The sequence below is a fragment of the Balaenoptera ricei genome, chromosome 16 (genome assembly GCF_028023285.1).
Source record: "Balaenoptera ricei isolate mBalRic1 chromosome 16, mBalRic1.hap2, whole genome shotgun sequence".
NCBI classification, from domain to species: Eukaryota; Metazoa; Chordata; class Mammalia; order Artiodactyla; family Balaenopteridae; genus Balaenoptera; species Balaenoptera ricei.
In genome coordinates this window covers 39,323,270-39,346,375 of record NC_082654.1, presented here as the reverse complement: position 1 = coordinate 39,346,375, position 23,106 = coordinate 39,323,270, and the positions used below count along the sequence as shown (strand labels likewise).

The 23,106-nt window shown below is 44.0% G+C and overlaps 1 protein-coding gene across 8 annotated transcripts in view; it reads right to left on the bottom strand.

The window, feature by feature from the left end:
* Positions 1-3,593, bottom strand: part of SGMS1 (sphingomyelin synthase 1) — a 304,020-nt gene extending 300,427 nt beyond the window's left edge. For 7 of the 8 annotated variants that reach the window (XM_059899840.1, XM_059899841.1, XM_059899838.1 and 4 more), the window contains exon 1: positions 3,344-3,593. The gene's annotated coding sequence lies outside the window, so the exon portion shown is untranslated. Of the gene's footprint in view, positions 1-3,258 lie in introns of all 8 variants that reach the window. The other variant, XM_059899842.1, reaches the window with a different exon arrangement.
* Between the last annotated feature and the right edge of the window lie 19,513 nt (positions 3,594-23,106).

The following is a 23,106-nucleotide window of genomic DNA, read 5'->3' as shown; positions in this document are numbered from 1 at the left end:
CTCCAGCACAGACCAAGCCATACCTGTTGATCAGCCATTCGATTCTGTTTTACTGAAACCAGAAGTCACAGTCACAAAACCAAGCCACCTTCCTGGGCCCACCCACCCTTCTCTTCCCTTTTCTTCACCCTCTCCTCCCCGACATCCAACGCTGCTTCCTAACTGCCACATCTAAATATGCTCCTCTGGTGACTGGGTAGCTAGCTTATTAAAGTGACACACTTTACAGCCAAAATTCTTGGGATGTGGTAGGAGACGATAAATGACCATTTATGTTCCTGACCAAGAGCCTTAACAGAAAAGTCCAAAATCTTTAAGACCAGGTATGCCTTACCAGTTCTTCCAGAAGAGACTGCTGTGGTTACAGCTACCATCCAAAAAAGTCAAAGAGAGAGCCAACTACAATCTGTCATGCCCCCCACAAGGTCACGCTGGCCACAGCTTTTTAGGACCATCGAACAGTTTATCATATGAAGTGGTGGAAAAGTGTACGGGACGATGAAAAAAGAAAGGTCAGCACTAGTAGAATTTATGTGAGAAAATGCAGCAGCTTTCAGAAAGCAAGCTTCTGGCAGCAGCTTTAAGTAAGCAAGCCCATGCCAGGAAAGTATGTCTTTAGTGGAAGAAGAAAGAGCTTAACAACTGGAGGAAGGCACAGAATAGCAAAGGTAAAATGCAGAATGAGCTGGACAAACACTCAGGCCTCCCTCAAAGACGGGCCAGGTTATCCCCCTGTGCAAACAAGCCAGAATTTTTATTCCCAAAACACTGTTTTGTCTCTTCTACAGCAGCACTTTTCATTGGAAGATAAAGGCTTAGGAATTCTACAGTTTTCCTGAAATGTTTTGTATAAAATGAAGCTTTGTAAAAAAAAAAAAGCATATTTGATATGCAGCCGGAGCACTTTTTAATTTAAAAAATGTATAATGGTTATATGTAGGAGTCTTCTAGGTTTTCATGAGATATGTTAGCAAAACAAGCTTATGTTTTTTCAGTTGACATGCAGGATCTGTCACAATTTGAAAATTAAGGGACTTAACCAGGAAAAAAGTAAAAGGGTTGAGGCTTCAAGCTAAAGTTCAATGTCTAAGGTCAACATAGGCAATTTTGACGTATGAAAACATACAAAGTTCTTTAAACGTCGAAACTTACCAACAAGCTTCTAATACGAAAAATTCTTTAAATTTCCGCTGAATGAGTATCTACAAGTTAGGCACTGCTCAAGATGCTAGAGATCCTCCAATGAATAAGACAGTGCTTTAATAACTGTGTCCCTTTAATGTCATTTATCCATCCCTTGAATTAATTTTTAATGCTCTCTGATGTTTGAAATAGCTCACTACCAACAATGAAAAGCTGCAGAAATACATCTTACTATTTTACTAAAAATGTAAATTTCTAACCTCTGAAGCAGAAATAGAAGGAAAAGACTTTCTCTGCTTTGCATATTGCTATCATTTTCTGCACATTAACTAGTTACTTAAACTGTGCGTGGTGGCAGCTGCCACTTCCTGCTATCCAACGGGTCACAGAACTGGAGAGATTCAAAAACATGCTAGATAGTTTAAGAGAGATAGGGAAGGAACCCAAAAAACCAGGGCCTACTGCCATAAACAGAAAGCAAGATAAGGAAAGTGAGCTGCTCTCGGCAGGAGAGTCTCCTGGAGATTCCCCTGAAGCTGCTGCCGCTTGCTCGCTGGCTTGCTGGCTTGCTTGGCCAAGGTACGGCTTCAGGGCTGGAAGTCTGCCACCTGCTGAATCACCAAACATCCCTGGGCTTCCCTTGGAGCGCTGACCAGACGGGGACCCATCCCCCGCCAGGCTTCTCCCGTGAACACCTTCCTCCCCGAACCAATGAAACGCCTAGCCCTCTCCCCTTCCGCACAAGCCAAAACAGCCAACCAACCTCGTTATGCCTGGGCAGCCCTAGGCAACTCCCATCGCGTCGCTACGTCACCAGTCCCACTCCTCTCTTTCTGCCCACTCGGTTCCCCCCCCCCCGAATGTTCAACCCCCAGTGCCAGGAAGCGTGGGGAGTTCACAGCACACCATGACGGGCACTTGCCACTTCCACACCCAGGCAGCCAACCCCAAACACCCCCAAGTCCGCAAGCAAAATAACCTGTCCAAACAGCTCTAAAGGTCCAGCAAGGTAAATGTCAAGGGAGCTGGAATAGTAAGCAGGCCCCATAACATAGAAAATAAACTTCCCTTTCAGAAAGCAGCCTTCACTCTTGGTTTCCTAAGTGTGTACTGCTGAAGTCGGTACTGTCTGAAGGTGAAAAGAAACATCTGAGGAGAACCTACATGGGTTCTCTTCACTCCCTCCGGCCCTGGCAACCCTCATCCGGATTTTTACTTGAGACTCCCAAGAGGGAAACAAGCTTTAACCAGAACGCGCCAGTCTGAATCCGTTAGCTAGACCAGGACACCCTACCCGGTCCACCAGAAGAAGCAGAAAGCCCGAGTCTGGGTTAAGAAGGTGGGAGAAACAGCCGCTGCTGTCGCTGCTCTGCCCTTGACACGTCGCCTCGGAACCGCGGAGACCCCTCACTCACGTGAAGGGCCGCGTCCTGGAGAGAATGTCCAGCTCCAGGCTGCGCTGATGACTCCTCCAGGCCTTACCTGTATACACGCTCACCCGGGGGCGGGGGGGGGGGGGCAGCCCCGCGGGGTGTCGGAGCCACCCCCAACCTGGAGGCTGTTCAGCGGCCTGCGGAGGGGGGCTCGCCCCGCAGGGAAAGGGCTCCCACCTGTTATGTTGTCCGGGGACATCGAAGCGGGGTGGGGAGGGTACCCGAAACCCAGGGCGCCTGGCCGGCTGCGATCGGACCCAGAGGTACCAACTGTCACGCCGCCACCCGGGCGGTGGGGGTAGGGCCGTGATTTGGGGTCGGACCCTGCGGGTCTCCGGACCCCCGCCGCGCCACTGCCCGAAGGCTACTCGCCTCGCGGTTCTTCGGCCCCGCCACCGTCTGCTCGCCCCAAACCGGCAGTAGGCAGCCTTCCAGCCCGCACGCAAGACCTCTGAAAAGGTGCCCACTGACGCCTCCGCCTTTCTCCCTGCCTCAACTTGGTCCGGGAGCCCCGCGGGCTGCCCGCCCGCTCGGAGCCCCGAGCCCGGCCGCGGGACACCCCCCCCCCCGCCGCGCCCACCCCTCCCCTGGCGCGGTGGCGCGGGGGGAGTGCCCGTCAGGTACGCGCGAGGCAAGGCGCTGGCTGCGCTCACGCCCCCTCGCCCCGGGGCTGCCCGCACACCTTTCCCAGCGTCAGGCCAAGCCCGGGAGGGGGATGTCCGATCGGCCCCCGGCGACCGGCTCTCTCCCGCCGCCCCACGACTCACTTGCACCGGAGTCGCGGCAGCCGCCGGAATTCCGCTCGCCGAGCCCTCCGCCGCGGAATGAAATCCGGGGCAGGGCAGAGTTGGGGCTCCGCACCCAGATCGCGCTGTCAGGCCGGCTCGCCGGTCGCAAGGGGAGAGCAGCCTTCCCTGGCCGGCCCTTCCCGCTCCCGTCCTGGCCCCCGCCGCCGCCGCCGCCGCCGCTGCCCCGGCCGCTGCCTAGCTGATGCGAACGCTTCCGACTTGCCACAGCTAGCCTACTGGGCTGCGGAGCATGCCCAGTCCGCTGCACGAGCCGGCCCAGCTACCCGCGCGACGCAAATCCGCTCCTCCGGGTGTTCGCTGTGGCCAGGAGGGCGGGGCAGGAGGGCGGGGTCTGCGGGGAGCTCATCCCAGGACCCAGCGGGACCCGAGCCAGACTGCGCACCTAGAGGCTGGTGAGGCTTTGCCCTCTGTTATTTTACTTTCAAGTAATTGGAAGCTCGGGAGGCGGACGTGTTCCCCAACGACGAGAAAGGCCCAGCTTGCACATTTTTAGGGGGCCGTTTAGTCAGGCAGGACGGGAGACGAGTTTTACGGTCGGGGGCAGTATACCATTTGGGGCAGAGCCGGAGAGTTGAAGAGCTAGAGCTGGTCAGAACAGAGAACGCAAACTCGGCCTTCCGGAGACCCGGCCCGCGGGCACGAGTTTGCGAGCTACCCGAGTCTCTTCCCCACCGAGCCTAGGAGTGCAGCACTTGGAATTAACTCGAAATTGATCATTTTTTTAAACTAAAAAAATTTTTTAATAAAAAAAAATGTAGAAAGGGCCGACCGCAGCCTCTACAGCCCATTTTCAAATCTCTATGCACAGACTCTCACTCCAGAAACAATGAGTCAGGGCGAGTAAGGCCCGAATAGCTCCAGTCTGATAGGGAGAGGCTCAGGCCGCTACAGCGCCGCCCCACCCCGACCCTTCCCGGCCCCACCTCCTGCCGGCCCCGCGGAGTTGCGGGAAAAACCTGGAGAGCGGGCGTGCCCGAGCCGGAGCACTGCGCATGCCCAGTGGCCCGACCTGGTGCAGGTCGCCCGAAGGAAGGTTTTTCTCGGCTCCCTGAGCGCGACCCCAGCGCCCGGGTTAGGTGGGGAGAACTGGCTTTCCGCTTCGGGGCCCTCCCTTTGTGTCCGTACCGTTCTGTACCCCGGTGGCGGAGAGGCAACCCGGGGCTGCGCGTCCCGCTGGGTCCGGGACTCGGCGAGCGGGGGAGGGGGCGTGCGGCGGCATCGCCGTGGCACGTGACTGTCCGTGGCGCTCCGGGCAGCCATCTTCCGCTCGGCCATCGGTCCGTGGGCGATCGGAACGGACCGGAGAGCTGGCGGGATGAGAGCAGAGAGGTGTGCTCCCCGTCACGCCCACCCGCCAGACTCCATATGCTCTGCACCTGCCTCCGCCCCGCCCGGGAGAGCGGGAATCGCGGCACTGGCCCCAGGTTTCTGAGAGGACAGGCTCCCGCGCGGGCTAAAAACAGCGGCTGCGAAATCGAGAGGGCAGGACTCCGGGGGCGGATGGCCTCTACTTTTCCCCAGAGGCGAAAGTTGGAGAAAGGGGTCCCCTTCCGTAAGGCAGTGACCGCTGCTCCAACTTCCTCCCTGTTCTAATCTATTCCGTGCAGAGACGTGGCGTGTTGGCAGGAACATTTGGACAGAGGCCGTCGCTGTTCCCTGAGATGTAATATCCCATGGCCACTGCTGGTGGACAGCTTGGATGGTGATGTTAATAGCGTTTATTGAGGTCCTGCCACGAACCACTTGGGGTCCCTGTGGTCTTAGGGCCAGATGGGTCACCATCACCCGAGAATTTGTTAGAAATGCAAAATGCCCTGCAGAATCGGAAACACTACTGGGGGAGAGGAGGGATCCTGCAACCTCAAACCCTCCACTGATTCTGCTGACCATTTTACTTATTTCAACCAAGCCTTAGGGCGGCTCACTTTATAAACGAGGCATCGAAATTTTACCCCAAAGCAGAGTGAAGACAGTGTGCCCCAGTGCGGGCTTTTTATCGCACCCTCCACTTTGGCTTTACTGGCTGCTTCACCCCTACGTCACTATACTGCTCTTCTCAGGGAGATTAAGAAAGTGCCTTTGTCACTTACGGCTTTAAAAATAACAACTGAAATTCAGTTCAACTACATATTCTGAGTGTACAGAGGGCAAAGCTCTTTGAGTCATTGTAGCCCTCCTGAGAATTTTCATCAGTTTACACCTAAGAAGTGCAAGAAAAGGCTTGCTTTCTCATGATGTAAATTTTTTCAAACTAAGGCAGCGCCAGAAAACTGCTGGCTGGTTTCTCTGAAGTGCTGTTTATGCAGAATGGCCAGACTTTGGACTTCCAGAAAAGGAGGTTCAAGTAAGAAGCTGGCGTAGACTTGCGTCAAGGGGTCTTTACTTTAAAATGCCCCACACCCGAAATGTAAAGCTGATCTGAATTTTGTAAAATATTAGCGGTTTTTGATTGTAAGTGGTTTTCTAGGGTGATAGTTGTAATGGTTTTTTCTTCCTAATTCTGTGTATGTTTGAAATGTTTCATAATAAAAGGCTTTCTAAATTGCTTTCCGTGAGTAATTTTACGACTGTATATAATATGACACATGGAAAAAAGCGAAATATAAAACTCCAATTTCATAAAATTCAGAGAGAAAGAGCTATAATAAACTCAGTAAAAAAAATCTAAAAAGATACTGAAAGACAGTAAAAATAAATTCTGGGTGAAGTGATTTTAAGAAACACTATAGTTGACTCTCCTTGATATTCAATTTAGTCATGGTCCTTAAGTCACTACTGTTTGTAACCAAAAAAAAAAATTTTTTTTAAGAAAAATAAGTAATTGTCCTTCTCCATCCACCCAACTCTAAAGAATTTTACCAGTGTATTTTTCTGATCAAAATTTTAATAAGCATCATATTGCCTGGTTGTAAAATTTTAGGATTCTCAAGTACACAGAATATCATTAATTACATTGTTGTCAAGACAACTATGAAATAAAAATGAATCACCTCCAAGTCACAATCTGTCACTAAAATATGTTAAAAATAATATTAAGAGCAACTACAAGGGCAAGCAGTTCACTTGCCAGAACAGCTATTCTGAAGTAGGTGGTTTGGTTCCAGATGGATGATTCCTTCTACCATTAGAAGCTAACCCACCTGATCAAAAATGTAGTGGTTTTATCCAGTTGATAGTTGACCTGTAAGCAGCATCCATCACTCACCAAGCAATAGTCAAATAGCATTCAAGAAGCAAGGAGGCTTCTGTGTGTCCATGGCAATTTGTCTCAGTGGAAGAATCTAGAACCACAAAACCTGAGTAGCAGGAACAAGACCTTATGAGCCCTCTTAGCCCTTTAAACTCATCTGGCCAATCCACAATCCAGTTTCCAAACCAAGGTTGATCAGAAGCGCCAGCTTGCAGACAACAGGGCTGATTCCAAGTATTTGCCCTGGGGCTTAGATCTGGTAACACTCAACCCTCTGTGCCTGTTCCTAGGGCAGTGGTGAGGTTTCCTGGCTTCAATAACTGCCTAGGTTCTCCCCCTGGTCAACAAAAAGCTGGAATTTATTTGAAGACACGGGTAAATCAGGGATGCCACTGAGGCACAGGCAGAGATCAGAACAAGGAACTGGAGTATCGGCAGGAACCCAGGAGGTCGCCCTCTGTTTCCTCTGCACTTCTGTTTACTCTCTCCCTCACGCTATGGCTTTTTCCACCTTTTTAAGCAGATAAGGTAGGGATTCCCCGGAGAAGGAAAACCAGGCATGGCTTTCTTGACATAAGAGAAGCCATTTTTGGCCTAAGCCATTTTGTGATCTAAGCCTGGCTACAATGCTCACCCTTGAACAGGTCTCAGTAATTAATTGTCTTAAGGTAACAAAAGAATGCAGAAACAAACCAGTGTCATCAGGCAAGAGAAGTAACAAGAGCAAAGATAATATATCACTTGTAAAGACTCCCAGTTCTCTTTCAATGGTAAAAATTAGCCTGAAGTGCTGAACCACTAGATCAACTGGCACCTTAAGGGATGACGATGTTGACTTTTTCTGACCTTCATGACGTCAATCAGCTAAAGCCTGGACTCTGTGGACCACCCAAGACCCTTCATGAATACGCATGTACCCTTAGCTTAAAACTTCCCCAATTTGCTGTTACGGTGACACTGCTTTGGGAAAGATCCTTGGTGTTCTCCTTACTTGCTGCAAGTAATAAATCCCTCCTTCTCATGCTCTTTGGCTTGGTTGTGTCTTTTGGCTCGACGCCCACCAAGAGGCAAACCCAGTTTTAGGGTAACACCTTCCGTTCACAAAGCAGGAAATGACCACTTGAGAGTTCCCAAGTTTATTTCTCTTCCAGGGAGTAGCAAGACTGACCCTACCCATGTTCATTATCCCCATTGTCTAGTTGAATCCTATTTCCCCAGATTCCTACTGTCCACTAGAACCAATCCTATTAATATTTCAAAATCCCAAGTCCACCTTTTTCATAAAAGCTTCTCTGCCTTCCAGGACACAGAAACTTCCTATACACACATTTTGGCACTGATTTATGTTACATTATGTCTTTGACAGTTCTCTGTATGTTTCCTGCAAGTAAGTCTTGAGTTCCAACTTACATATTAAATGACATTGACAATATATATATTTATTTTTCATCTTCCATAGCACCTAGCACAGACTTAGCATCAAGTAGCCCATAGTAAATATTTCTTGAACTGTATACTCTTCTCCTTTTTACTTTTCTGTTGCTGAGTTTTGTTTAAAAAGGGTAAACCACTAGGAATGGAAATGTCCTTGCTATGTTGTCCTTCTCTAATTAGCAACCACCCTTCACAATCTGCTGTGTACATCTAAAGAGGATTTTGAAATTAGACATTTATGACTGGGCACTAACCAGGGTGTGATGAATCAATACCATCAGCAGAATGCTGCACTAACTGACAGACACAGCACCATTGTCAAGAGTTGTAATTTACTCCTAACTTTTTAAATAGTCATTGTGTAACTCCAAGCAAGGCTTCATTATCACCTCTTAAAATGAGACTAATATAACCCACCCCCTCTTTGCTTTCCATGGGCTTCATGGAAATTATTTAGGTCTTTAATCAGAATGTATGTCTATTAAGTGTTTTATAATTAATTAGAGGTAAACAGAATGAAAACATCAGGTATCAGGCTTCCCTGGTGGTACAGTCATTAAGAATCCGCCTGCCAGTGCAGGGGACACGGGTTCAAGCCCTGGTCCGGGAAGATCCCACATGCGGCAGAGCAACTAAGCCTGTGCGCCGCAACTACAGAGCCTGCGCTCTAGAGCCTGTGAGCCACAATTACTGAGCCCACGCGCCTACAGCCCATGCTCCGAAACAAAGAGAAGCCACCGCAATGAGAAGCCCGCGCACCGCAACAAAGAGTAGCCTCACTCACCACAACTGGAGAAAGCCCGCACGCAGCAAGCAGCAAAGACCCAAGGCAGCCAAAAAAAAATTTTTTTAATTAAATTAAATCTTAAAAAAAAAAAAAAGTGGGGTAACAGAATCCAAAAAACCTGGGATCTTGAGGTATCAAATATCCTTCTTTGAAGTCACTCAGCAATTTTATATACTATACTTATACCTTAGGTATCCATATTGCATTAATTTAGCCAATGATTGTTCAGCTCTTGACGGACAAGATCAAGTATTTCTGTGCATCCATAAACAGAAATGGATGGAGTACGTTCCTTTTCTCCACAGCAGGCACATTCATTGTCATTCTCATCCTAATATTTGCCCATCATCAGGATTGTCAAAAATTGCATGAAACATACTTATATTTTAAAATTATTCATCATTTATCTGAAATTCAAATTTAACAGGATGTCCTAGGTATTTTTTTGTTTTGGTTTTGTTTTTTTGCTAAATCTGGCAACCCTACCCTGATAGACCTGAAAATGTATACCTGTCCCTTGACTTCTGGCTCCATAAAATTTGTAACTTGACTTCATGAAAAATAATAAAGAGGAGTTATTGCAAGGACTTTTTAAAAAGAAGAAGAAGAAGAAATGCTGGTAGAAGGAGGGACATAACTAAATTTGAGTATGGTAAATTTCCTTTGAAAAATATTTATTCTCCTACTGAAAACTGTAACTCCTTAGAATCCACTCAAAGCCTAATGGGATTCATTGTGTGATTTATTTCAAAATACTTCTGATGCTCACAGGCCACTTAGCGTTTACCCAGCAAATGATGATGTTCTAGTGTCCTTGTCTGGGGAGTCAGCGTGTGGGAAGTCATGGAGTAGACTGAGACGCAAGCCCTCTGTAACCTCACGGGCAGGAAGAAGAGGAGCTGAAGCTCAGAGCACAGCTTCCTAATCGCCTGGGAACTTACTAGAAATGCACAACCTTGGACCCTGCCCGGCCCTACTGACAGAAGTTCTAGGGGTGGGTCCCAGCCATCAGCTGTTTAACAAGCCTTCCAGGTGATTCTGATGCACATTCAAAGTTGAGAACCATGGCTTTAGAGCCCTGGTTCTTGACTGTGCATGCAGAGGAGAAATACCTGGGGAGTTTTTAAAATACTGATATCCGGGTCCCATCCCCCCAGAGATTCTGATCTAAGTGGTATAGCGTGCAGCTCAGGCATCAAGATTTTTTAAAGCTCTCAGTGTTCACCACTGCTCTACAGAATTTATTCTCGAATGCCAAAGGGATGAGAAACTCCTGACATTGCACATATAATGCTTTCTACTCCTGGCCCAGGTCAACTTTACATAAAGGCAAAATGGACAGGCATAACATGTTTAATATGTGGTCTCTTCCTCAAATCTCTAAATTCACTCTTTAAGGGCCCACTAGAGTCAATATGATATAAGAGAAAGAGAGAAAAATAATTTCCTGGCCCCCAAGCCCTGCCTAAATACTCATTAACCTCTTGGGGCCACATTTTTTCATGTCTACACGAGGGATGATATTATCTCTCCACAGGGTTTTGAAAGTGATTGAAACACACCATGTAGATAAAAAAGGCAGAGGATCAGTAATCAATAATCACATCTGAACCAGAGGAGGCTTCATGGGAGGGGGAAATTTAAAAGGACAAAACTCAGTAAATTCATAAAATGTCAATGTGTCTTTCTATAATAACTATTTAAATTATTTTCTCTTTTTATATTCCCTCACTTTTTTGTGTGCTCCCCCACCCCGCCCCAATCATTTTCCTCTTTTCAGTACAGGTAATTTGGTGACCCATCTGTGTTTTTGGCTAAGCGATCTCAATGACACTAAAAGTGGTAGTTGTAAAGACTGAAAGGGGTAGTTACACAGTGCTCTATTATTCCTGGGACTAAAACAAGGTTAAACAGGACAGTTTTTTTTTTTTTAACATGCTTGCCTATGTGGCAAGCTAATCATTTTAAGCCCCTTATCCATCTCAAGATGGATATAATAGGCTTCGCTATGAGCTAAAAACCCTCCCTGTTATGGAGCTGCCCTGCCTGACTCAGTGCATGGTGCATATTCTACCATTAAATGGAATAGTTCTTTACCAGGCTTCTTAATACAGAAGTTTGAGATACATGGACACACTTTCGTTACTTGTTGCAACATGGGATGGTGGCCCCCTCCCAGGGTACTGCTGAGCCTAACTATTCAAACACTCACCAAGTAACCTTGGAGGGCTGGGCATGGTGGGCACCTAGGAGCTGGGAAAGAACAATGGAGAAATTTCCAGGAAAACCTGACTGGCAAAAATGAAGGACCCAGAGGAGCCATTGGCATGTACTCTAGCTAATGTCTGCTGGATCGGCGCTCAGGGGCAACTGCAAGATTGAAGCAGAAATTCCTTCTGGGACGCACATCGTGAACCAGAAGCCAGAAAATGGAGCAGGGCCAGAGGCAATGGGCTTTGGAATCAGGTGCTGAGTTTGAGCTCTGGCCCTGCCACTTAACTAGCTGTGTGACATTGGTCAAGAGACCAAACCTGGAGACACAGTTCCTCACCTGTAAAATGTGGGTAATAGTAACTTGTTTCTGGGTTATGAGGATTACTTGATAATCCATATAAACCACTTAATACAGCATCTGGAACACTGGGTAAGCATGTAATAAATGTTAGTTATTGTTCCAAGATAACATTTCGGGATAATTATGTTCTTTCACTGTATGTCCCCTTTTCCTTCTTTTCCATTTCCCTCAACCCAAGCCCCACTTAAGCAGACAGTTCTGCCCTCACAGCCTCTGGTGAGGAAAGAAAGAGACTCTGAGCCTTACTGACTTTTGTTTACAGAAGTTTGAGCCCCAGAAGACTGAGACAAGGTGTCTTAGCGTCTTAGAAATGAGAGGGAAATGGATGGGGCTTCTTTTCACCCCAACTAGAAAGAGATTTTGTTTGGATGGAGGGAGAAGAGAAGAGAGAAAAGGGTGCTATATCAGCTTTCCAGCACAGCTGTCAGGGAGAAAGCAAGACCAGAGAAGGAAGGGCCACTGAGACATCTGGGCAGCTGGGAGTGTAAGCAGCCTAATAAAGATTTGCAAGCCTAAAGCATGGGTCCAGAGAGTGGAGCTGCCAGACACAAAGGACCTTGTTCCCTTCCACCTGCGTGGAAAGGGAACTCAAGAGCCAATACACTCACAACCCCAAAATGCTCTACCACTCTGGACTCTGACAATTCCAGGGAGCTCTTGAAAAACATTCCCCCTTCCAAAAATAAAAAGGTGAGTTTCCCATCAGCTAGGGAGAATGAGCAGTGGTGGTGGTGGTGGTGGTGAAGACAGTGATATACAAACGGAAATTAAATGGAGTTATCGAAAATAAAGTTACAGTTCCCACACACTGGTGTTTGCAGATTTGTGTACCGAGATTTGTATAAAATTCCAGGATTTGCAATGCCTCAAGGCAATTGTTTAAAACAATCATTGTGCTCTCACTACAAATGTTGATATATATGCCGGGGGGGGGGGGGCAATAGGAGAAAATCAGTACAAGTCTGAGGAATACCTTGGAATTTGCTACATTTGGTGTCTGTTGGCATCACTTCACTTGCTCGTGAACATTAAGCGAACCACCCTGGCTTGAGGAGCAGCACACAAGAAGGTCGTTTTGTAAACGTGCTTACTAGGTCGTAAGGCTGGGAGCCTCCTTTCCCGCAGCTTTTCTCCTTCCCTAAAATCTTTTTCATTTCTTTGTCAGTGCCTTTAACTTTTTTTAGCTGCATTTTAAATGTTTTCTATTATTTCTGCATGAGTAAGACTATGTGTCATTTCAGCCTCGTTGTCAGCTTCTGTTTCACTTTCATTAAATTTGTTGATTGAGTGTGAACAAGGAGGCACTGTCATCATTACCAGATTTTGTACTTATGGGCTAGATCTCTCTCGGAGCAACGTTGTGATCTGTGCTGCAGTTTAGTAATGATGCTCTGGAAAAACGGGGATGAGACCAGCGAAGGCACCTTATCCCTTCCTTCTCTCTTTCTGTGGGTTTAGAGAGGCAGTAAAAGAGGGGAGGAGGATACTTATGTTTTCCCTCTATTCATTCATTCTTTCACTTTACTTCACATATGCTTACTGAGCACTTCCTAGGTGGCAGACACTGATTTAGGAGCTGGAGGTACAACTGACAGCGAAAACAGGCCTGGTTCCTGCCCTCATGGAGCCTATGGTCTGGTGGTAAGACAGACTTTAATCAAACAAAACACTAATTAGTGTCTACTTACCCCTGAAGATCCTGATCTAATTGAGCTGAAGGAGGACCCAGGCATCAGTATTTTTTATTTTCTTATTTTCTTTTTTTATTAAAAAAGAATTTTTTTAAATCTATTTATTTTTGGCTGCATCGGGTCTTAGTTGCAGCACACTGGATCTTTCGTTGCAGCGCTCAGGCTCTTCGTTGTCGTGCATGGGCTTCTCTCTAGTTGTGGCACGTGGGCTCCAGAGCACGTGGGCTCTGTAGTTGCGGCACACGGCTCTCTAGTTGTGGAACGCGGGCTCAGTAGTTGCGGCTCGAGGGCTTAGTTGCCCGGAGGCATGTGGGATCTTAGTTCCCCAACCAGGGATGGAACTGGCGCCCCCTGCATTGGAAGGCAGAGTCTTAACCACTGGACCACCAGGGAAGTCCCCCTCCCCCTTTTTTTTTTCATCAGTATTTTTTATAAGCTCCGTAGGATAATTCTAACAGGCTGCCAGGGCTGGGAATCCCTGGGCTAGATCACACAAGTTCTAATCAAGCACCAGTGAAGCATTTTGATTTTACCTTATAACAATGGTGAAGTTACTGAAAAGAGGTGATACGGTAAGATTTGGGTATTATTATTATTAAGCTTTCTTTATTTTGAAATAATTTTAGATTCACTCAAAGTTATAAGAAATAATACAGAGGGCTTCCCTGGTGGCGCAGTGGTTAAGAATCCACCTGCCAATGCAGGGGACACAGGTTCGAGCCCTAGTCCGGGAAGATCCCACATGCCACAGAGCAACTAAGCCTGTGCACCACAACTACTGAGCCTGCGCTCTAGAGCCCGTGAGCCACAACTACTAAGCCCTGTGCCACAACCACTGAAGCCCCCGCTCCTAGAGCCTGTGCTCCACAACAAGAGAAGCCACCACAATGAGAAGCCCGGGCACTGCAACGAAGAGTAGCTCCTGCTCGCCTCAACTAGAGAAAACCCGGGTGCAGCAACGAAGCCTCAACGCAGCCAAAAATAAAATTAATTAATTAATTAATTTTTTAAAAAAAAGAAATAATACAGAGAGGTCCCCTGTCCCCTTTACCCAGTTTTCCCCAATTGTAACATCTTGCAAAACTATAATGCAATACCACAACCAAGATATTGTCATTGATACCGTCAAGATACAGAATATTTTCAACACCGTAAGGATCCCTCTTGTTGCCCTTCTATAGTCATACCAATTCCCTCATATCCTTCCAACTCCTTAACTCCTGGTGATCATTAATATATTCTCTGTTTCTATAATCTTGTCATTTCAACAATGTTATATAATGGAATCTCATAGTACTTAACCTTTCGGGATTGCCTTTTTTCTCACAGCGTAATTATCTAGAGATTCATACAGGTTGTTACATATATCAAGAGTTTGTTCCCTTTTTTGCTGAGTAGCAGTGTTCCATGAATGTACCAGTTTGTTTAACCATTCATACATTGAAGGACATCTAGGTTGTTTCCAGTGTTTGGAGATTATAAATAGAGCTGCTAAACATTTATGTACAGGTTTTTGTGTGAATGTAAGTCTTCGTTTCTCTGAGATAAAAGCTCAACAGTGTAATTGCTGGGTGGTATGATATTAACATGTAGAATCTGTCATATATAAAGAAACTATCAAATTGTTCCCAGAGTAGTTGCATCATTTTACATTCCCAACAGTAAAGAAGGTGTGATCCAGTTTCTCCTCATTCTCATCAGCATGTAATGTCACTATTTTTTTTTTCTGACAACAAAGGAGTATCCTTTATTCATATTTATATCTTCTCACCCCACACCCAAAAAAGTACAGGGCCTGGCAGGGCATCTGTTGCCCAGGAGGATGACAGTTAATGTTGTATGTAATAGAATGAATGTCACTATTTTTTAATTTAAGCTATTCTGATAGATATGTAGTAATATCTTGTTGTGGTCTTAATTTGCATTTCCCTAACGGCTAATGAGCCAAACATCTTTTGTGTGCTTACTTGCCTTTCGTATATCCTCTTTGGTGCAGTTTCTTTGTCTTTTGCCTATTTTCTAATTAGGTTGTTAGATCTTAATAATGGGTTTTGAGAGTTCATTTTTATATTCCAGATACTAGTCCTTTTTGTTGAATATGTGTTTTGGAAATATCTTTTCCCATTCTGCAACTTGTTTTTCGTCCTCTTAACAGTCTTGCAGAGCAAAACTTTCTAATTGTGATGAAGTCCAATTTTTTTCCTTTAATGAATCCTGCTTTTGGTGTCAAGTATAATAACTCTTTGCCTTGTCCTAGATCATGAAGATTTTCTCCTATGTGTTTTACTAAAAGTTTTATAGTTTTATGTTTTACATTTAAATCTGTGAATCATCTTGAGTTAATTTTTGTATAAAGTGTGAGTCTTGGGTCAAGGTTCACTTTTTTGCCTATGAATTGCTCAACACCATTTGTTGAAGAGGTAATCTTTACTCCATTGAATTTCTTTTACACCTATGTGAAAACATCAGTTGTGCATATTTGTGTGAGCCAAACTCAGGGTTTTCTGTTCTGTTCCATCAATCTATAAGTCTATTCCTCTGCCAATACCATAGTCCTGACTATAGTGGCTATATAATAAGTACTGAAACTAGGTAGAAGGATAATATATTTCCTTTTGGCTAATAACACAAATCAACAGAAAATACTGACAGACTGTACAATGGCAACAGTTACTCTGGACAGAAGTTTTATTATCTACAGATGACTTTATGTTCCTAATACATTATTTACTATAAAGTAAAATGTGATAGGCAAAATTTCTATGCACCAAAGATTTTATGAAAGGCCTACATTTTAGCAATCAATCTGCTCTTATTCTGTTCAAATTCAAGGGCACTTAATCCACCACTTTGTAGCTGATGTCAACTACAGTGGGAAGGATTCACAGTATAGACTTTATTTGCCTAATATGTTTATAAAAGGAACATCACAAAATTGTCCAGTGTCCAATTGTTTTCTTTTCTTGAACATAACCACCCTTCTAATGCTTTAACTTTGAGACTAAATAGCTGTGATTCACATCATTGAATTTTACTTATTTTAAAAAATTATACTGGGCTTCAGAGTGAACAGTGGGCCACAGATGGGGCCCTTTGCTCATGCCTCTGAAAACATCTCCTATGAAAACAGCTGTTCCTAAAATTCTGATGTCAATGCCTCTGTCATAGGACATAGTCAAGATGCCTCTAGGCACTTGCACAAGAGGAGATCAGGAGGTCTTTCTGAGCCTTGACATCTTTCAACCTAGAGGTGGCCGTTTTTCACCACTTCATTTCCTTGCTTTGCTGTTTATCATCCACTCATTCAAAAACATCCATTGTGGGGAATTCCCTGGTGAGCCAATGGTTAGAACTTGGCGCTTTCACTGCTGGGACCCAGGTTCAGTCCCTGGTTGGAGAACTAAGATCCTGCATGTTGTGTGGTGCAGCCAAAACAAAAAAAAGATCCATTGAGCTTCTACTCATTAGACGTAATCGAAGACATGATCCTTGTAGTCAGGTTAGACTGTGTCTTATTCACTTTTGAACCCCAGCATCTAGACCTGTTACAAATTGTAGCAAGCTCTTATAAAACATCTTATGAAAAAAAGGGAAGCAAGGAAGGAAGGAAGGAAGGGAGAGAGGGAGAGAGGGAGGGAGGAAGGAAGGGGTAATTTTATGATCTTGGGGAAAACTATTGGCCTTAAATATCTGATATTTATTCATGAAACAGTATATACTATGCACAAAGGTTCTTTGCCCCAAACTGTTGCCAATAACCAAAAAAGGTTCTTATCCTTAGCAATGAGCAACGTTTTGAGTAATCAATATTTTTCAAAGTGTGGTTTGCCAAACATCTATATGAGAAGCATCTGGGAATTTATTTAGGAATGAGGATAGTCTAAAATCCTTAAGTAAAGAATAATTATTTTGTGTCCATTGACAGATGAATGGATAAAGAAGATGTGGTACATATATACAATGGAATATTACTCAGCCATAAAAAAAGGATGAAATAATGCCATTTGTAGCAACATGGATGGACATAGAGATTATCATACTAAGTGAAGTAAGTCAGAAAGAGAAAGACAAATACCATATGATATCACCTATATGTGGAATCTAAGTACAACACAAATGAACATATCTATGAAGCAGAAAGAGACTCACAGACATAGAGAACAGATTTGTGGTTGCCAAGGGGGAGGGGGCTGGGGGAGGGGGCCGGGGGAGGGAAGGATTGGGAGTTTGGGGTTAGCAGACGCAGACTGCTATGTAAGATGGATAAACAACAAGGTCCTACTGTATAGCACAGGGAACTATATTCAATATCCTATGATATACCATAATGGAAAAGAATATTTTATAAAAATGTACATATATGTATAACTGAATCACTTTGCTGTACAGTAGAAATTAATACATTATAAACCAACCATACTTCAATAACCTTTTTTTAAAAAAGGAATTTTAACCTTTATTTAACCAAAGGACAGCTATGAATGAAATTGTGCCACAAATCAAAAGGGTGTTAACTGAAAGAGAACTCCTGATGCAGAAGGGGGAACAGTGAAAATATTAGGGTCCTGCCCCACTGCAGAAAGAATATTCAGGACCAGAGGCACAGAAGAGCAGACAAGGTGTGGCTCACTTGAGAGAATATAAAAACTTTTCCAGTAGGGGAACCACCAAGCAGGAACTTCTCAGTGTTAACAAGGGGTGGATTTTAACAAGAGAAATAACACTTTCCCTCGGGTGAGCAGCCTGAAGTAACCTACAGTAAGTAGCAGACATCCTACAGCCATGAAAAAAATTCTGGTTTTGGCAACTGGGTGACAGATATTCATGTTTAGGTAAGAAAACTGTTAAATTAAAATGTATTAATGATGCCACTTTCCTTTACCTTGGTACAGTTTGCCCAGGTACTAGGATTTACCTCTCAGGTACTACTAAGTTAGATCAAGAAGCCTATTCTAATCATAACCTATTATATGTGTAATGTAAACAATAATCAAATTGTTATTCAACAAAAATCTATTTTTAAATTAAAATGCTCTAATGAATAATCACATGGGGACTTCCCTGGTGGTGCAGTGGTTAAGACTCCGCGATCCCAATGCAGGGGGCCCGGGTTCGATCACTGGTCGGGGAACTAGATCCCACATGCACGCCGCAACTAAGAGATCACTTGCCACAACTAAGAAGCCTGCATGCTGCAACTAAGGAGCACACATGTCGCAACTAAGGAGCCGGCGAGCCACAACTAAGACCCAGTGCAACCAAATAAATAAATATTTTTTTAAAAATCACATGTAGGGACTTCCCTGGTGGCACAGTGGTTAAGAATCCACCTGCCAATGCAGGGGGCACAGTTCAAGCCCTGGTCTGGGAAGATCCCACATGCCACGGAGCAACTAAGCCCGTGCGCCACAATTACTGAGCCTGCACTCTAGAGCCCGCGAGCCACAACTACTGAGCCTGCGTGCCACAACTACTGAAGCCCGCACGCCTAGAGCCCATGCTCCGCGACAAGAGAAGCCACTGCAATGAGAAGCCCATGCACCGCAACGAAGAGTAGCCCCCACTAACCACAACCCGAGAAAGCCTGCACACAGCAACAAAGACCCAATGCAGCCAAAAATTTAAAAATAACATAAAATAAATAAATTTATAAAAAAAAATCACATGTAGCTTCTTCCATTGTCTACATTGAAGGAGTGTCACATGGCTGGGTCTAGAAAACTACAAACAGAAATTTGCAATGCTGGCTGTACATTAGAACCACTTGGGGAGATATAAGAAGTATTCATGCCAAGGGCCCACTCTCAAAAATTCTCTTTCAGTGAGTCCAAGAGAGGCCCAGATTTGGATATTTATTTTCTAGAGAGACATCATCATACACTGGCTACCCGCAATGGAATTACTAGGCATAAAAGGAAATGATCAGCTGCTGTGGGGTTGCCACCAAATCTGTAGAGCTGTAAACCTTTAAAGTTCACATCCTCGGCTGCTTTTTTCAATCGTTTGGAAGCTTGTAAAAATCTTGAGGTCCTGGCTGCACGCCAGACCAATAAAATTAAAACTTGGAAGAGGAATTTAGGCATCAGCTTTAAAATATTTGTAGACAAGGTCTAGAAGCAGGATTTCAATAAGTGGCTTTACTATAAGAGATGCCCCACAAGAATTAGAATAGCAGGTGCTTAGATGCTGGTTATTATGGAAACTGATCAACCAAAACATTTCTTTAAACTTCTGAGCCTCATTGCTTCAGTTCTATTAGCTATCACTCTTCACCTAGGGTTTGTGAAAGACACTGGTTGCCTAAAGGTACTGGTCATTGTAAGCCCTGTCATCTGAGATAGTGTTCCCTGTGTATGGAGGCTGTTACAAATTCATTGGAATTCTGTTGTGGCTAAGTTGTGAAGCACAATAATCTCAGCATTGACCTAAATTAGACCTCTAGTAGGGAATTTCAAGACTACAATTTACTGCATGCTTGTGCAATTAAAAAACAGAACTATTTTATGAAATGGGCAGTAATGAATAGATGTCTCATTTTAAACAAACAGATATTGCTAAACACATGACCCTAATTAATGAATTTGCTAACAGTTCACTATTTTTAGGAACAACTAGCTGTGCCTAGCACTAAGTATATGATAGAGTTTCCAATTTTAAAAAGAAACATTTCTTTGTAAGCAAATGAATTTTTAAAAATACTATAAAGCAGTTTTCCATGGGCTTTGTTCAGAGTTGCTTTGGTTTTTTTCAAAGCAGTCAACACATTTTATAATATCTCTGAAAATCATTTTAAACTCAATATATTCCAATCCACTGGCAGACCATAAATATAGCTTTGTCTGTGTTACAGCAGTGAAAGCAAAAGAGCATCACATTTAGTGAAGATATCCGATAACTTGGATTTCAAATTTAAAGAAAGGAAAACAGAGATTGAAATGCACTCAATTTTAATGTTTACCTTTAACATGGATGGCCCTAAGCAAAACTGGGAAGTAAATCGAGATTGGTTTGTAGTCTCCCTACCCTTCTGGGAGCATAATCAGTTGATTTAAGCTTTTCTTTCTGCTTCTCTCCTTTCCAGAACTGCTAGCCTCCGTTCTCAAATCTTCCCTTTAAAAAGAAATCTAATCTGTATTGTTTATTTGTTCCTTAATAGGAATGTTCATTTTTAATAAAAGCCCTCCCAAGGATATTTGCATTTTAAGACTTTCTTCATTAATCTTCTAATAATAGTAATGGTGGTGGTTGTTAAAAAGGAACAGTCATACCCTGAAGGAAATGAGTTAGAATAATATTGAATCAGTAGATTTTTTGTACTCCCAGCCACTGTTGCCTGGGAAAAAGAATACCCATTACATATACTTACATCTTAAAGAGAAATAAAGAATTCCTTTACAAATGCCTTGTTGTGCCAAAAGGAGGAAAAACAAATTTAGAATGTGTGTGTGTGGGTGTGTGTGGGTGTGTATGTGCGTGTGTGTGTGTGCGCGTGTGTGTGTGTGTGGTTGGGTGTGTGTGGGTGTGTGTGTGGGTGTGTGTGCGTGTGTGTGTGTGTGTGTGTGTGTGTGTGTATGGATTTAAAGGTGCTCCTCAGGCTACCACCGAGAATGCAGGACTCAGAAAAAAAGAGATCTTGGAGCTCTGAGAAGCAGCAAGTATTATGAATTCACAGAGGTGGTGATGATTCCATGGATATGGTAGGACACAAATTAGACACTGATGGGATGGAAAAGTTCATTTATCAATTCAGTCCATCTGCACATTTGATTTCACACAGACTGAACATCTAGATGATTGACTTATTTAGTGTATGACAAAATGGATTTTAGGTTTTTGTTGTTTTTGCTTTAAGAGATGACATGTTGGAAAGAATTGAGGAGATATTTCCTCAGAGGCAGAAATCTTTTAACCTGAGGAGGTATTAAAGAAGTGAATTTTGAGTAGTGTCAATCTACTTAGACAAGACTATCTTTTTAACCTGATCATTTAATAAATTTCAACTCTTGCTTCCTTCTCCCTTACTTTGCACATGTATTACCTCCTTGTAGCACCCTATAGCTTCACTCCCTCCTCCAGACTCCACTTCACTTCCTTCTATACTGCTAACCCCAAGATTATTTGATGATTTACCTTTTTCTCTTCTACCTTCACTGACAGTACTGCCCCGACTTCTGAGTCACTCTCTTAACTCTGCAATCTGACCACTGCTACCACCATCCTGACAACATTACTCTTTGTTAGAGAATGTTGAGGGCCATCTCCCCAGAAATGTTACTTGAAACCAAAGGATTAAAAGACATTGTCAAGATACATAATGAAAAGGGAGGGGACAGAAAAGAAGAGAGGAAGACAAAAGACACAACTCTGGTGGATGGTTGAGGCTCACCAAGAGGAGGAACTGGCAAAACACACATGGTGGGACAATCATGAGGCAGGAGTTGACTGAAGGATCATCCTGTTACAGTAGCCAGTGAAGGAGCAAATATAAAGAAGTTCTTTCTGTACCACCCAAGCTCAGAAACACACTGCTTTTCCTACTCCCAGACTTTCCCAGTGCTACCAGAGGTTCACACTGAGAACTATTCCTGGCGCCCTCACAGTCATCGTTTTACACATTTTGATCTTGTTCCACTATTCTGGGTTTATCTCTTTCTTTCTCTTCTCCATCTGAAATTCTGGCTGAAGAAAAAACTCTCCGTGCCCCAAACACATGCCATATTTTCCCATCTTTCGGTCTCTGCTTACTATTGACTCTACCTATAATGTCCAGCCCCATCATTTCTACCCATCAAAATCCTACCCATCCTTCAAGCCCAGCTCAACTCTTTAATGGGTAAATGAATGACTGAATAGAGGCCTCAGGACAATCTTGATCACAGTCACATAGCCTAGATTCTCTGTATGGCCTGAAGTCCTCCGGCAGTGCTGCCCTTTGAATAGACCACCACTGCACATTTTTAATCAACACTCACAGAAATTCCCATAGTTTAGCTTATCAAATGTCAAAAGGAAAATATGTACCCAAAGTTCCCATACCCAAATCATAAATTTCTTTTGCACATATAGCAGTAATCAAAAAGTGCTCTGGTTTCCCTCCTGAGCTACCAAGTCAGTGTCCTGCCTGCTCTCCTGCCCTTAGCTCTATGTTTTCAACTTTCTCCTCTCTCCCTTTCTCATTTATTGATTTTAGTACCTTTTCTGCTACTGGTTCATGTGACGTAATCCTGTAGGGAATCAAGTAGATGCTTCCGATTAGATTCATTACAAGTTCCCTTAAGAAGTGATTAGAAAGGTAGAATCCCAAGTGGCAGACTCCCTCAGCAATCCCAGCATCATTTTCAGGGTGCATGCCAACACCAGACCAGGTTTCAAATGCCACACTTCCCACTCTATCACCAAGGGATCCTGGGAAGCTTGCAAAACTGTGAGTGCAATTGTGCTTTACTGAAGGCCCTCACATGGCAATAACAAGGAAAGCAGAAATGTGAAAGCCTCATCAAAAGGCAGTTCAGAGTGGTGGTTAATTAGTGCACAGTCTCTGTAGTCAGATGATGCTGGGTTTAAACTTTAGTGACACCACTCACTAGCTATAAGACTTTGGGCAAATTACTTAACTTCTCTGAGACTCCATTTTCTTATCTGTAAAATGAGTATAATGATAGCACTTTGGGGAGAATTAAATGAAGTCTGCACAATACTTGGTATATAGTATTCAAATAAATGGACGCTACTATCATTACCACGGAAAGTGACATTCCAATGAATCATGAACTGCCTCCCATTCCAAAACCATGACCTTGCAGTTGCTAAGCTATTTGTGATCTCTTTGGGCAATAAAGAAGATGGGAAAAAGGGAAAGGAAAATGGGAGAGAAAGAGGTTTGCCTATTTTCAGTGACTCCAGGCCCTCATTGCTGCCAAACTCTTTATACAAGTATAACTGAGGTAATATTGTGAAAATATTTTTCTTTCCCTTCCTTTATAAATCTGGTTCTTTACAGCCATTCAGCCAGTATAGCCTGAGGAAATTCTTCATCAGGATAGA